This window comes from Apostichopus japonicus, chromosome 22, assembly GCF_037975245.1.
Source record: "Apostichopus japonicus isolate 1M-3 chromosome 22, ASM3797524v1, whole genome shotgun sequence".
In the NCBI taxonomy this organism is placed as follows: Eukaryota; Metazoa; Echinodermata; class Holothuroidea; order Aspidochirotida; family Stichopodidae; genus Apostichopus; species Apostichopus japonicus.
The window spans coordinates 18783515-18798221 of record NC_092582.1 but is presented as its reverse complement, the minus strand read 5'-3'; the positions used below and the strand labels follow the sequence as shown (position 1 = coordinate 18798221).

The following is a 14707-nucleotide window of genomic DNA, read 5'->3' as shown; positions in this document are numbered from 1 at the left end:
ATGCAAACGCCCTTACGAAATCATTATACAAAATAAAATAAAAAGTTAACGTAATGGCATAACAGAGTATATATGGGTGGATAATTATAAACTGCTTTTAAAATGGCGAATGAGTCTTAAACCGACTTGAATCCTTTGGCCAATCATGTCACACGGAATACTTGAATCCGGTGGGGTGGGGCTGGGGGCACAAAAGCCAGGTCCCCGAGCCCTGGAGGCGTAACTGAGATCACGTGCGACCTTCCATCACTGACCTCACTCACATCAATTCCGATTTTTCGGATCCCTCCCACTCACTAACACTTTTTGAATAGAAACTTCCGTTTTATGAAGAAAAAGAATTATAGAAGAAGAAATTGAGAATTTGTTTCCGGATACGTTCAAAAGTAGGATCTCCCTTGTTTTTTATACCTATAAACTGTGATTAACTTTAATATGAATATATCTGTGTAACAGAAATTTGTTCCGGAAACGATTACTCCCAAATATTTTGCACTGAGGCTTTCGGTTTGCTCAAATGGATGGTATTTAACTGTGTGAAACAAACAACGATTAACAACATTATTAATACCCTCTATATAATTCGAATTCAAAAATTTGGGAGCAAAACGTTTTACCAATTTGAAGCTTTCCTCAAAACGGTCATTGCTCCAATAACAACGTGCTGCATGCAACGGCTTAATACGTTCTTGAAGCAAACTGTAGCGATGCCCAAGGCTTGGTACTTTAAGACAAAATGGGTGTTTTTTTCTTCCAGTAATATGCTATCAAATAAAACCAACGGTGTACTGTATATTTCATCAAATAATCCTAGCATATTAATGACCTCTCAAAAGGATAATCTTGATACCTGCCATAACATACTTTTTTCTGTAACGAAACATTCGCAATCACCGTTCGTTTTTTCTTCTTCACATAATTATATCTATTTTTATGTCTATACATATATATACATGAAGCTTCACAGGTATTGAACTTTTGCCCTCCAGTGTATGTTATATGGAATATGCAAGTAGCATACGCGCAAAATATTAAGAGGGAACAACAACATATGTTCTTGATTTGAATGATATCGGTAAATCCATAGATGCTTTTTATTTAGAGTAATCTTAACGTTTCCAATTTCATTTTTGGCGAATCTCTACATAGAATTTATAATATCAAAATATGTTTATTAATGCAGATATCTTAAAATTAAAATGACAAACTTAAAAGATGCATAGGTTTACGTATATCTCTAAACACCCCCCCCCCCCCCGCTTTCACCCCCCCCCCCAAAATAATATTAGTAGGTCATGAAATAGGTCAAAGTAATCGTAAACACTAAAAAATTAACATTAACGCTAACTCACAATGCCTATACAGTACAACCATCACCACTTTAGACTCATTCTTATAGGTTCACTGTCTTTTTTTTCTTATCTCCGAATCTACTTTGCCCAGCATGTCCAACATGAAGTGGTTGTAGCTTTGTAGCTTTTGTAGCTTTTAGCAGCTTTTAGCTTTTGTAGCTTTTAGCACTTGTAGCTTTTAGCATATGCAGATTATGTACTTCAGGGCACATCGCTTCTCATTGATTACGTTGGCGGTTGACGGCTGTATTGTCTCCACACATGAAGACTATACAACGGGACATGCAGAAACTCATTCATGATTAAAAAAAAAACTACTCTACATCCGACGTGAATTTCTATTCCTTGATTTCCTCAGTCAAATGATCGGCACTTTACACCAAACACACAAAGGATAACATTGACCTTCTTCATATACCGTAACCATGCATGTATCTAAGTGGGGTTGATTGACATTGTCAACATTCTCCTACTAATCAACCCCTTGACTGTAATGGTTATGACGTAATGACTTTGATATTCGTCCTTAAATTCAGTCGGCTTCATGGTTTTATCTTTAATACTGCTGTTAATATGTTCCCAATTCTGATAAATACGTTTTCACTGCCGATATTATGTTCTCATTGTTTATATTATGTTCTCATTGTTTAATGTGTGTGTATATATATATATATCTATATATATAATATCTAATATATATATATATATATATATATATATCTATCTATCTATCTATATATATATATATATATATATATATATTCTCAGTACTGATAAAATGTTCTCAATATCGGTAGTAAATGTTCACAATGTTGATAATAGCTTATGTTCTCATGTTCAATTTACTCAATGTTTAAGGCAAAAATTGTCACGAGATCATAATTGATCTCGTGACAGACTCAAACTCTTTTCAAACATGTCTGCAACGTAGGGAGTGCACATCAATTTGATAAGCAAAGTAAACCTAAACCATATCATTGCCGTCATTGTGATTGGTTAAAACATCATACGTATTTGAACTTCCTGGAAATATACCCGCAAGAGAGTATAACATTACTACAGATTATAGTCCAAAGGGATGGAGGGAAAAAACCCCAATTAATTGAAACATTAAACGATAACCTTTTCTAGGCAGAATGTTGGTTGAGAATGTTTGTACTAGTCGTTCGCTTTAGTATCACGGATTGTTTGAGTTTTCAAACGTTTGCTTTTTGTGGTCTATAATTCCATCCAGCACTACCGTGTAGATATATCAAATAAACAAAGAAACTACATTTAATTTTAGTGAGCATGTAGAATATGATCTATGTAAATGATCGTAAAACAAAGAAAACGACAGCGTGTTGAGGTGATTTAGATGCATTTTAGTTCATTCGATAGTGTACACTACAAATTCAAAAACCTGAATAATCACATTTGATATCAAAGAATGATCAAAATTTCGATTTCTTGACAATCGAAGGAAATGAATTTATTCATTACTACATTGTACGTTCACTTCATGGATGTCTTATTTAAATCAATTGCTACCCTATAGTCAGTCTGAGTAATTCTCAGTATAGTGTCTTTATTAACCTTACCATTTTAAATCAAAAACAAACTTGTTTTTTAGCCCCACCTTCTGGTCAGGTTAGACCAGATCTAAATATAACACTAAATAAAGGTAAACCAAGGCAAGGCGATTGATAATTGTTACTACTGGAACCATGAACCTGACTTATATGGTGCGCTCTGGCGTAAGTCCATGGAATCGACATAATTATATCGACTTAAATTGACATTTGTCAATTTCTCGTGCTCTCATTGGACAAAACGGTCGCATAATTGATATCGGACGATTTCTCTCCACAAATGACAGTTTTGTCGTGTTCTTATTAATTCAGATTAGAAGGTTCTGATTGGAAGAACTTATCGGCATATTTCGGATTAACTTTTGTCAATTTCTCGCACTTTCCATTGAAGGTGACTCTGTCATAAATGTCAATGTTTAAAGTACTTGATTATTTGACACATTATGTCGATTTCAGGAATTATAACACGCTAGGCGCACCATTAGACCTCATACGTCCTGTAGTTATTAATTACCTATTTACATTGAGACAATCTACGCATTAAATAAGTCTCACATCATAAATGCATATAATTGTTCCTGACGTATAGTTAGGTTTTTATTAGTCTCAAATTGAGCACACACTGTATAGTATGGCATTACTCCATAATAACACCATTGAAATAAGTGTTGTGTAATTATTGTAGTACAGTGGCGAAAACCTCTATAGCTAAGTGTATCATCTACTGTTTTGTTACAAACAGCAGTATATAGTATACACTTTGCAAAATACGGCAGGCTGCAACTATATGTAATTTAGGTTGAAATTGCCTTGCGATTTAATCGCTTAATTAGAACAGGGTGCTGCTGCATTCTACTGCGGCAGCCATTATGTGTATTCCCTGCACCAGCGTTCAAAATGCACGAGCTTTATGTATTACAAGTCCTATCTGTAAAGTGGTCAAATCTATTCATACTGTGATCGGTATTAACATGTTTTCGGTATTGACACGAAAGTACAGATGCTTCAAGCCAATTACATTACTTATTCAGTCCTTTTGTTGGAGATAGATGGGTACCTGTACAATATTCAGTACTTATACTTACCCTGTAAACCGACTTCATGCAAAGTGTGTGATTGTGTCATATAAACAGTAACCTGATTGCATGAATTGTCTTATACCATTAACCGAACGGGTGAACAATGATTTTTCACGTGACATGCATCCATATACACGTCAATACTAAGTATATGTTGCTGGTTTTAATTCACTAAAATATTACAAAACACTCACAAAATTGAAGTACATTTTGTTAATTTTCACCAAACAAATTCATCACGACCTATAGCTTAAGCATCATACAACACGTTTCTGTAGGTGGCTATATGCCAAACGACGGATGAATAACATATACGTTGCATAGAACGATCGAATTCAGATGTATGTGTTATTGTCATGCCTGCATTGTTAAGGCTACTGCAGTAATAACCAACTATTTTCCATCCTTCCACGACAAGAATAATTAATTCGAAACGTCCGTACAACATATTGCGCTAGTACATGAAGGGTTATGTAGTATTAGTAAAAGGATGTGTTGCACTGTTATAGGGATATGTAGTACCATAATAAGGAAATGTAGTACCATATAGTAAGGATATATAGTACTATAATAAGGATATGTAGTACTATAACAGGGATGTGTAATACTATAATAGGGATGTGTAGTACTATTATAGAGGTGTGTAGTACTATAAGGATGTGTAGTACCATGATATGGATATGTAGTACCATATAGTAAGGATATATTGTACTATAAGAAGGACATGTAGTACTATAACAGTGATGTGTTATACTTAGATAAGGATGTGTAGTACCATAATAATGATATGTAGTATCATATAAGGCTATGTGCTACTATTAATAAGAATATAAAGTACTATGATAAGAATATATGGTACTATTATAAGAATATATAGTACAATAATACAAAATATGTAGTACCATATAAGAGATGTATAATACCATAGTAATGATATGTAGTTCTATAATAGGGATGTTTAGTACCTTAGTAAGGTTATGTAGTATCATATAATAAGGATATTTAGTACTTTAATACGTAGATAAAGTACTTTAAGAAGAATATGTAGTACTATCATAGGGATGTGTAGTATACCATCATAAGGATATGCAGTACTTTAATAGGGACGTGTAGTACCATGATAAGGATATGTAGTACCATATAATAAGGATATTTAGTACTTTAATATGGAGATAAAGTACTATAATAAGAATATGTATACTATTATAGGGATGTGTAATACTACATTAAGGATATCTGTTGTCATATAATAAGGATAGTTAGTACTATAAACAGGACGTGTAGTACTATAATAATGATATATGGTACTATAATAAGAAAGAATATGTAGTACTAAAACAGAGATACTTAAGGATATGTAGTTTCATATAAGAAAGATATTTAGCACCATAATAAGAATATGTAGTACTGAAACAGGGATGTGTTTGTACCATAAGGATTTGTAGTACTATATAGTAGGGATGTGTAGCACCATATTCGTAGTACTATAATAGGGATATTTAGTACCATAATAATGATATGTAGTATCATATAAATAAGGATTGGTATATGTAGTATTATAATAAGGATATGTAGTATCATATAAAAAGGATAGGCCTAGTTAATACTATAACAAGGATATGTAGTACTACCATTATTAAACGCATGTATATCTATGCTGCCTAAAGAAGGTTCAGATGAAGTAGTTTCATTGAGAACCATGTTATTCACTTGCCTTCATGAACATAACGTTTGACTCTTCATACAGTGTTTCACTTTGCCCACATATGTATTTGAATGTTCGCACCTTTTCCCATCTTACCCCGTGAGCATATCAAACTAGTGGTGAATTCAATCGTTGCAACCTTACTGAACCGCGTGCAATTCCATGTCAGTGTTTTATATTATAGGTACTCTCAAAGTACAAAGGTGCAAAGGCGCATAGCATATTTAGTATGTATACATGTGTTGATGCGCACGTTCTACTGTAACTAGAACAGCCTGTCAAGACTATTCTCACATTTATACATCATGACTGTTATACATAAATTATCAATGAAACATACTATATGTAAGCTATATGCTGTCCAATACATATATGCTATCCTATACTATAGTCATATAGTGTACATTTGTACGTTGTTCCCTATACTATACGAATGGTAGCCTAGTATATAATAGTATCCTGTCCTCATGCAACCTATATGTATCATGCCACTGTTATAAGTACTAACAGTAATATATATATATATGTATAGTATGCATTATGCGGTATCAACCTTACTATCTAGGGATCATTTACTGCATTAATTTCCACCTTCACAGTGACTCTTGACACATCAAGAGTACCGGTATGTCCTGCTGTCTCTTGCATCGCTACACACTTATGTGCTTGAACTGTCTTCCAAGCACCGATAGGGCAGTCAAGCAGTTTCACCCACATCTGAAATGAAATGTCAAATTAAAAGTGGCCTGACAGAGGCGACTGAGTGCAAGATTTGCCAACATGCATGGGAAACGTGAAAAAGCTATAGAGTTCGTTCTTGGAAACGAAATGTTTGGTGAAAGACCAAATTGCAATTACCATGTTTATATTACACTTGTCAAAAGCAAGCTTTTCGTACGCAGATGCTCATTGCTAAAAAAAAAAGTTGTCAGTTATATGGCGTTGGGGGGGGGGGGGGGAATACAGTACATTGCCTGTACTTCAGGTTCTCATCATGCACTTCACATTGAAAATCAAGCAAAGAAAAAAAAAACATAAAAAAACGAGCATGTTAAAGGTTCCATATCTAGCAGATTACTGTATATTAGCAATAATCTAAATAATGTAAACAAGCAATAAATTAAGAGTGTGTAACCCTCTTATGTTATGCATTTAGTGTGCATATACAAAACACGTGGTTTTTAATTGGGCGTTACAACCATTTAAACAATTGAAAATCAATAGATTACGACGACATTAAATGGTAACGATTTTTATACCTAACGTATATAGCCTCATCATGTGTAATGTTAATTCTGTCACAGTCCTTGCAACTCCATCGTTATTTGAATTAGAGATTAAACAACAGAAGCAACGGCAAGGCTGCTTGCTTGCACACTGACTGTGGCTTATCATTTTGTAACATCTATTACTTGTAGCTATGACGCGTGCAATGGAAGTAATCCCAGACAGTGAAAAGCATGCAAATGTACAACGATTTTTAATGAGGAGCTGCAGCAATATCACGAGCTATACCTGTATCGTCTGCACGAAGACTCGGCAAAACTGTGCTGAACATGAATACAAAATGTCTATTTGCAAATTCAATCCAATAATGTACTGGTTACGTAGCCATGGTTACGGAATAATAAACGTGTTGCTCTTAGAATGAAGGTTTGCCAGACCGACATGAGTTTGAGTTCATAGCTAGTATTTTTTCCTCTTTTTTTTTTTTTAAATTCTACTCGAGTTACGTACTGGATAATGTTATGGAAAGAAAGAAAAGGATGTAGGCTAAGTAAGCCTCTGAAATTGGAGCCATCTTCACAACTGATTTCTTGTTGTGTGTGATGATGACTATAGTCATGTCGTGTGTATAGGCCTATGTTTTAAGTCGTCGCGAAACCCTTCTGGCCTATAATCAAAAGGTTTTGAAATTCAGAAACGGAAAGGTCAAATAATTTGAATTTTGACTGAATTCTGAAAAGGTTCATTCCCACGATATCAACGTACCTCCAAAATAGATCGAATCCCCCTAACGCTGCTTTATTAATCAACAAAGCAGTTGAAATATGAAAGTTTTGATGATACGCTTGCATGGTTTCTCTTGAATTGATCACACAAACGCGCATAAATTACAATGTGCAAAGTATATAGAGAAATATGAGAGGACTTGTATATTCATGATTTAAATACACGTATATGTAGTGATAACTATAGTTCACTAGTTATAACGATAAATATTTTTTGTGTTGTTTTCTGAAATCAGTTGTGGATTTTCCGAGTTCACCTTCGATTGGATAAAGCTTGATCAATGAAATGCTTGTGTAGAACTGTTTTGTTTTAATTTTTTTCAAAAACAAAGACACCCAATCAGGTATGAATATATATACTTATATATATATATATATATATATATATATATATTTATATATATATATATATATATATATATATATATATAAATGGAGATATTCATATTGGATTTGATAAACGATAAATTTGAATCATGAAACTAATTATGTAAGCAGTCAATTATGAAAATGATCGCCGTTAGCGAACAGACGATAGATAGGAAGTGGAAATGTCTTACCTTGGCAAAGTGTAATAATAATTCTGCCTAAAGTATAGATCCTGCACAATGTAACGATTATTAGTATTTTGTGTATAACCAATACTAGCACATATGAACGTGTAAATGAACGTGTAATGAACGTGTAAATAGCAATTCATGGAAGATCGGTAGAGCTTAACTTATCACTGGTCTGAAAATTGGAATTTTTTTTACTATATACGTAATACGTCATATACGTATTACACTATGTTCTTATAAGTGCAAGCGTGTGTAACCAAATAAACAGTCTCCATATCAATACTGATTGGGAGGTTTATTTTGCATTATTGTTTATAGTGACATATCTTTTGTACCCTCTTCTGTATTTACAACTGCTTTAACAACCCGTACGTTGTGTTCTTTGATCCATGTAGCTCTCTGTTTGTTATTCGTGGGCTTTCTAATGAGCCTTTGCACTCGCGCGACAAGTTATGTAATTAGACAGTATTTTGTGTAAAAGACTGACGTCATTAAAATCTCATGGCGTACTTTCTAAGCGCTATACCAGACTAATTCTGAAGTACAGAATTGACCGGTTTTTTAATAACTTTATAGACGTAAGCATATAAATGTACATGTGAATAACTGATGATTCTCCTGATTTTTTGTGCTATTCCTAATGCTGTACCCAATCCAATGAAGTGAAACATAGTACCTTTCATGCGGTTACGTAATATAACCCTTTTACTCAGATCATGGAGGTAAATACTGGTTTCACCTCCATGCTCAGATCAACAAAGGAAATGTTCAGATGGGACTAGTTCAATGCACTATCCGTGTCTTTACATGTAGTATATACCGTAGCCTATACCTCGGATATGTAACTTTTACTCGGCGGATCTGGTTTAGGGAGAGAAGTTAGGTCACCAGAGAGAATTAGGGTGACTAATGAAGGTCCTGGAAAGAAGGTTCAGATCAGTATACACGTCTTTTCTGTTTTCATTCTACTCAGCAGACATATATACGTGTAACCCATAATGCGCCAAACACAAATGAATATGTTAATTAAAAAATCTGCCCGCTCTTTTACAAAGAAACCAGAAATGTGACGTCTCTATAGTAAATCTGATTGAATGTCCAAAATATACACTGAAGTGTCTTTTGGATAAGACACTTGCCCAAATCTTTCTTAATCTATATATACCATTAACATTAATAATAAATTTGTCGCCAGTAACAAGCATTCTTTTACTTGCGCTTATATTCATGTATGCTGAAAATGTATTGTGCAACTCTATTTTATGGGGATAGTTCACATGATTCATATTCACCGTGAATATATCTTGCGACTGAAATGCTCTGTAGCTTTCTTTATTGCAGTCTGTAACCATGGTAACTTAGCCTTAAGGCGTACTTTCCGACTAAATAGGTGTTTTTTTCACAACAAATTCTCGACGGCTTTTTTTTTGTCGCAGAAAGAAAGTGAACTGAGATTTTAAATGCCACACATGATGAGAAGGTTAACGATATTATTAAGAAAAAAATTAAAAGTACATATTGAATAAATTAAAGACAGTAACTTTGATATAAACTTAAACATATAATGTATTGGTTGACATCTTCTTTTCATCATCACATATTTGGACATTTGGACACATTTAGCCTCATGGTTAGTAATAAAGGCTCATAGACTCAAGCATATATCTTCGTGCAGCATGAGCTATTTAGATGTGTTAGTAAACGTAAAGTACATATAGTTATCAGCAACGTCCAAATGTTCATGTAAACACTTCGGGGACTATACACGACGTGGGTGGTTGACTAATTGATGTCAAAGGCTGGAAACTTAATGAAACAAACCATATGTAGCTTAATGCGACAAGGCTTACCTGTCTCCTCACAGTAAGGTCAAAGTTCACCTTCTGATAAATCCTTCGCAATACGAAACATATATAAAAGTCACCAATTTCTATTTCATCCCCATTGTAAACATATAAAAGTAGGCTATATAGGTTTCACTGTTTTTAATCGTTTAAATAAACATACCTAAGTCAGCAATTCAATTTTTGTGCTTTCTTAAACTTTTTAAAAATATTTTAACTACTTATCTTATTTTAATTGAAGTGGGTTATTTTCCAAAAAATTATGACATCAAATTCTCTGAAATAATTCCTAAACCGGTCACATCAAACGCAATCATATTTAAGTGAATCGATTGTTAGGTTTTGTATTCTTCTAAGCTTTTATACTTTCCTTTTCATAAAATTATGACAAAAAACATTGCTCTGATGAAGTAATTCTTTAACCGGTCTGGTCTGACACAATATTTAGGTGAATCGATCTCAGATTTTTCAGAGTTTGTGTGGTTTGTATGTCTCGTGAAAATGAACATTGTCTATACTCAATGGTGTAGTTATCCACATACATGAATCATCTCACATATAATCAATACACGTAATACATGAACGTCGCTGTTGCTGTGTTTACCGCATTTGCTATCTTTCCTCCCCCCCCCCTCACCTCCTCCCCTCCCCGCCTTCTTTACCAAAAACAAAGCTCGGTTCAGCTCTTGATCAGAGTCATGAATTCTGAACAAAACACACGGTTTATTATCAACCTTTTGTTAATAAATCAATAATTTCTCATGAATATGGACTTCATTTAAGCTGTTTGTATAGAAGCCTTGGTTACACATTTCAGTCGATTTTGCTGTCGTTCTACTCTGGGTGACTATTATTTGACTCTACGGTGAAGTTTATTATACGCTCGTAACAAATTAATATCGTGCTGAGTACTCAAAAAGGTAATCACTAGGTCGAGAGCTACAGTCTGGTTGCTAAGTCGATCGATGTAGTAGGGACAGGTATATATAGTTTCCATCCATAATTGTGGAGAGAAGTGTGCGACTTCACCGTATTGTATACGGTAGTTCTGTATATTATACACTATCGAACTCAATGGTAGACTTTGTAATGGTTCATTTATGACCTTAGTTGTATATGAAAGAGTTGCTACAGTTCATTACGCTCGTTTGGTTTACTATATATATATATATATATATATATATATATATATATATATAATATCTGTCTTTCTTGACAGCAGCTCCTACTAATTCCTATATATATATATATATATATATATATATATATATATATATATATATAGGAATTAGTAGGAGCTGCTGTCAAGAAAGACAGATATTATATATATATATATATATATATATATATATATATATTGACAACAGCTCCTACTAATTCTCTCGGTAGCTACTGTGTAAGAAAGAAGAAAGATATTTACTTTTAGGGTTGTTTTTGTTGCTTCTTCAAAATTGTGTTTGAAGCTGAGCTGTCAAGCCTGTCTTTGTGTATAACGTTTGCGACTTTTATGAAACTGAAAGGTAAAGTGAATATTGTTGGAAGATGAAATGTCTAAAGCTTGGTCGCTATATAACAGACAATGTTCATAATTATTCTCGGTCGACGAAAACCAATCACTTACGCTATTTTCCATCACCGCGTTGCATTGAAATAAAACAAAAGAAATATTAACCGAGTCTGACAGACCTCTGTTGAATCACTGTGTATCAAAAAGTGAAGTGTGATTCTAATTAATGGCTACAATTTACGTTAATTTTATCTCATTTTTTAAAAATCAGCTATCGTGGGTAATTCAAGTCTTACTTCTAATAGGTCTAAACTTGTTTCATATATACTAATCAAAACAGTATATGCCTAACGAAATAAATTCATACCTTTGTTGGTGTGCATTGAACATAATGTATTAGTGATATCGTGATGACGCGTGTTGTTATCAACGTTGATCTGAAAGTCATTTATTTTGTCTTACCAACTGCACTGACAGTGAAAACAAACTCATAATGTATGTGTAAGATAGTGTTTGCCATGGAGACCCAATTCCTGGAGTAGCGCGCTGACCAAGAGTAAATACCTGATGCGGCTACATACATTCTGCGAAACGGAAATTGTAGTCTCAGATGAGACAAATTAACATTATCTAGAAGACAGTATATGATATTTCAATGCTACCACAGGGAATGCGTGTGAGACCAGACATAGAGATGTTTTAAGGTCTTTTCATCTTTTCAAATTTATAAGATAAATCGGAGCATTTTCTATGCATAATTTGCCATCTTACTATAGAGTTGATACTATATAGCTACCATGCGACTTGATATGATATTTACATAACGGAAAACCATACACTATATGAGATTAACCGAACCAGGTACTTGGTTCCGCAATGTAGAGAAACTCATGCATGGGGATGTTACGGTAGCCTATACTGTACATCAGGGATCCATTCATGGAGAAATTCGACTGCCTTTCATATATATATATATTACTGTACGCTAGGTCTTAACACTAGGCTACAAGGAAAAATAGTGACAAGTTATTGCACCTATAGAACTCCAGGGTCTAAATATTACCTCAGCCCCTGCCCTCTTAATAAATCCACTACGTAGTGAATAACTATTCGAGAAAGACTGTAGAATATATACTCATCTACAATACAGAAAATTCCTCTCTTTTTTTGTTATCTGTAAGAATAAATTGTATAAGCATATATATATGGGACTATAACAGTGAATCAACAGTTTTGTCAACGGAGTCGATCACTGCCTCACCTAGGTGATGCAGGTCTGCAGAGACGACGACTCTTATTCAATGTAAACACACGTACACAATACGGCATTTACACTCTCGTGTTTGCTAAGTAAATCTCTGATCAGATTCGCTGGTATCGGTATACGCCTTGAATAAGATTCACATACAAAGTTTACCTTCACATTATACAATGTGTAAACCACAAAGTCATTTCATGGCAGAGCTGTGGAGATCGAAAGCAATATAGCCGTTGTTTCTCTACACAATAACAACAATTCGTACAGTATAGTATCTATATTGGCCTATATATGAGTATAGCAACATTCCAGGATGTCTTAGCAAAATACAATTCAGAATCAGGGAAACAAGAAAATACAAAGGTAAGGAATTGCACTTCTATATAGGCTACTGCATGGTTTTATGTTTAGTTTCATCTGTTCTGCTTTCACAACACACGTACTGGATCATTAAGCATTTAACCATTAATGACTCTTCATGGGGTTAAATGTTTAATTATAATAAGTTTGAAGAAAAGGGATCCTTTATTAGAGTACCATAGCTGTATTGCAAGTTCAATTTCTCTGAATGCAACGGTGTTATTTAGCTGATATATATAAGTGTGGGTTTTAATGTCGTACAAATTCTACACACTATAGCCTACACTAGTAAATGATTGAGAGCATAATGCGGAACGGGGGGATGGGGAGGGGGATGGAGGGGGCAAGAGAAATATCGCAATGAAAACGATTCATTTCGTTGGCTAGATAGTAACTATCTCCATCCATTTATATGTCAGTAACTTGTAAGATGCTGTGAGATTTGGATCTATAGTAGGCCTACTGACTCGATTGTTGGCTCATATAGGTCTATAGAAAGAAAGGGGGGAAAACCCACAATACGTTCTCTAATTGACAATCATTACGTTTATAGTTGGTTAGTTCAGTTCACGGTCAATTGTAATGTTCAGGTGCCATGGAGGTATATTTAACTAACGACTTAGGTCTGAAAGTATGGACGATAATCTGGGAGGTGGGAGGTGGGAGGGGGGTGGCAGAATTCCAGGTATACTTGTATCGGGAAGTAGCGATGACATTGTAAAATTAATCCGCAGAAAAGCAATTCAAGAAACTCAATCGTCAGAAGTGAGTTTACATACCCTTGCTTGACGGGGAAGGGGGAGGGGGGTTATTCTAATGATCCGTCCCCATACATGTCCACGTGAGTAATAGTAACATTAGGCTCTGCCGGTCGAATTTAGGAAAGCGTGAAATTAGTTAGCCATTTAGGCTCTGGGTAGCCATCATTCGTAGGCCTACCGCTAAATACGAAAACTGGAAGAATACGTTTCATTCAGTCTAAGAGATTAAATCAAAGATCTTATTATCTTTCATGGGTTAGCTATTATTTCATGAGTTTATGTAGATCTTCATCTACACAAGACATTTTATGAATGTTTTAACCCTTTACCCCTCTCCTACCCCCTCTCCCGGGGCCCGCCCGTCTCAGTCAGGCTATTGTACATTTTGTTTCGTTAAAATTAACGATGGGATTGTGTGTTCGAACATGGTGAACTAGGATATACTGGACGTGTACTATACTATGGGTTTAGCGAGGTAAAAAAAAACTAGGCCTAACGCTAATTTATGTGGTGTAATATAATATTTCTCCCACTATATTCCTTACAAAAATAAAGTAGGTCACCCCAGAGACGATATATAAAGAATATAAAGAGTACACTATATAAAGAAACATCAACACAAAGCCAATTTACAAGCGGGTTGCATTGACAGAATGAAACAAAAATCATTTTCCTCCAAAGAAATGTATTGATCTTTA

General features: G+C 34.5%; 1 protein-coding gene across 4 annotated transcripts in view; it reads left to right on the top strand.

Annotated features, from left to right (window-relative positions):
- Positions 1-14707, top strand: part of LOC139964261 (voltage-dependent calcium channel type A subunit alpha-1-like) — a 270526-nt gene that overhangs the window by 95854 nt on the left and 159965 nt on the right. Inside the window, exon 1 of one of the 4 annotated variants that reach the window (XM_071965720.1) lies at positions 13005-13251. The exons of the other annotated variants lie outside the window; for them this stretch is intronic. The gene's annotated coding sequence lies outside the window, so the exon portion shown is untranslated. Of the gene's footprint in view, positions 1-13004; positions 13252-14707 lie in introns of those variants that run through there. 4 annotated transcript variants of the gene reach the window in all.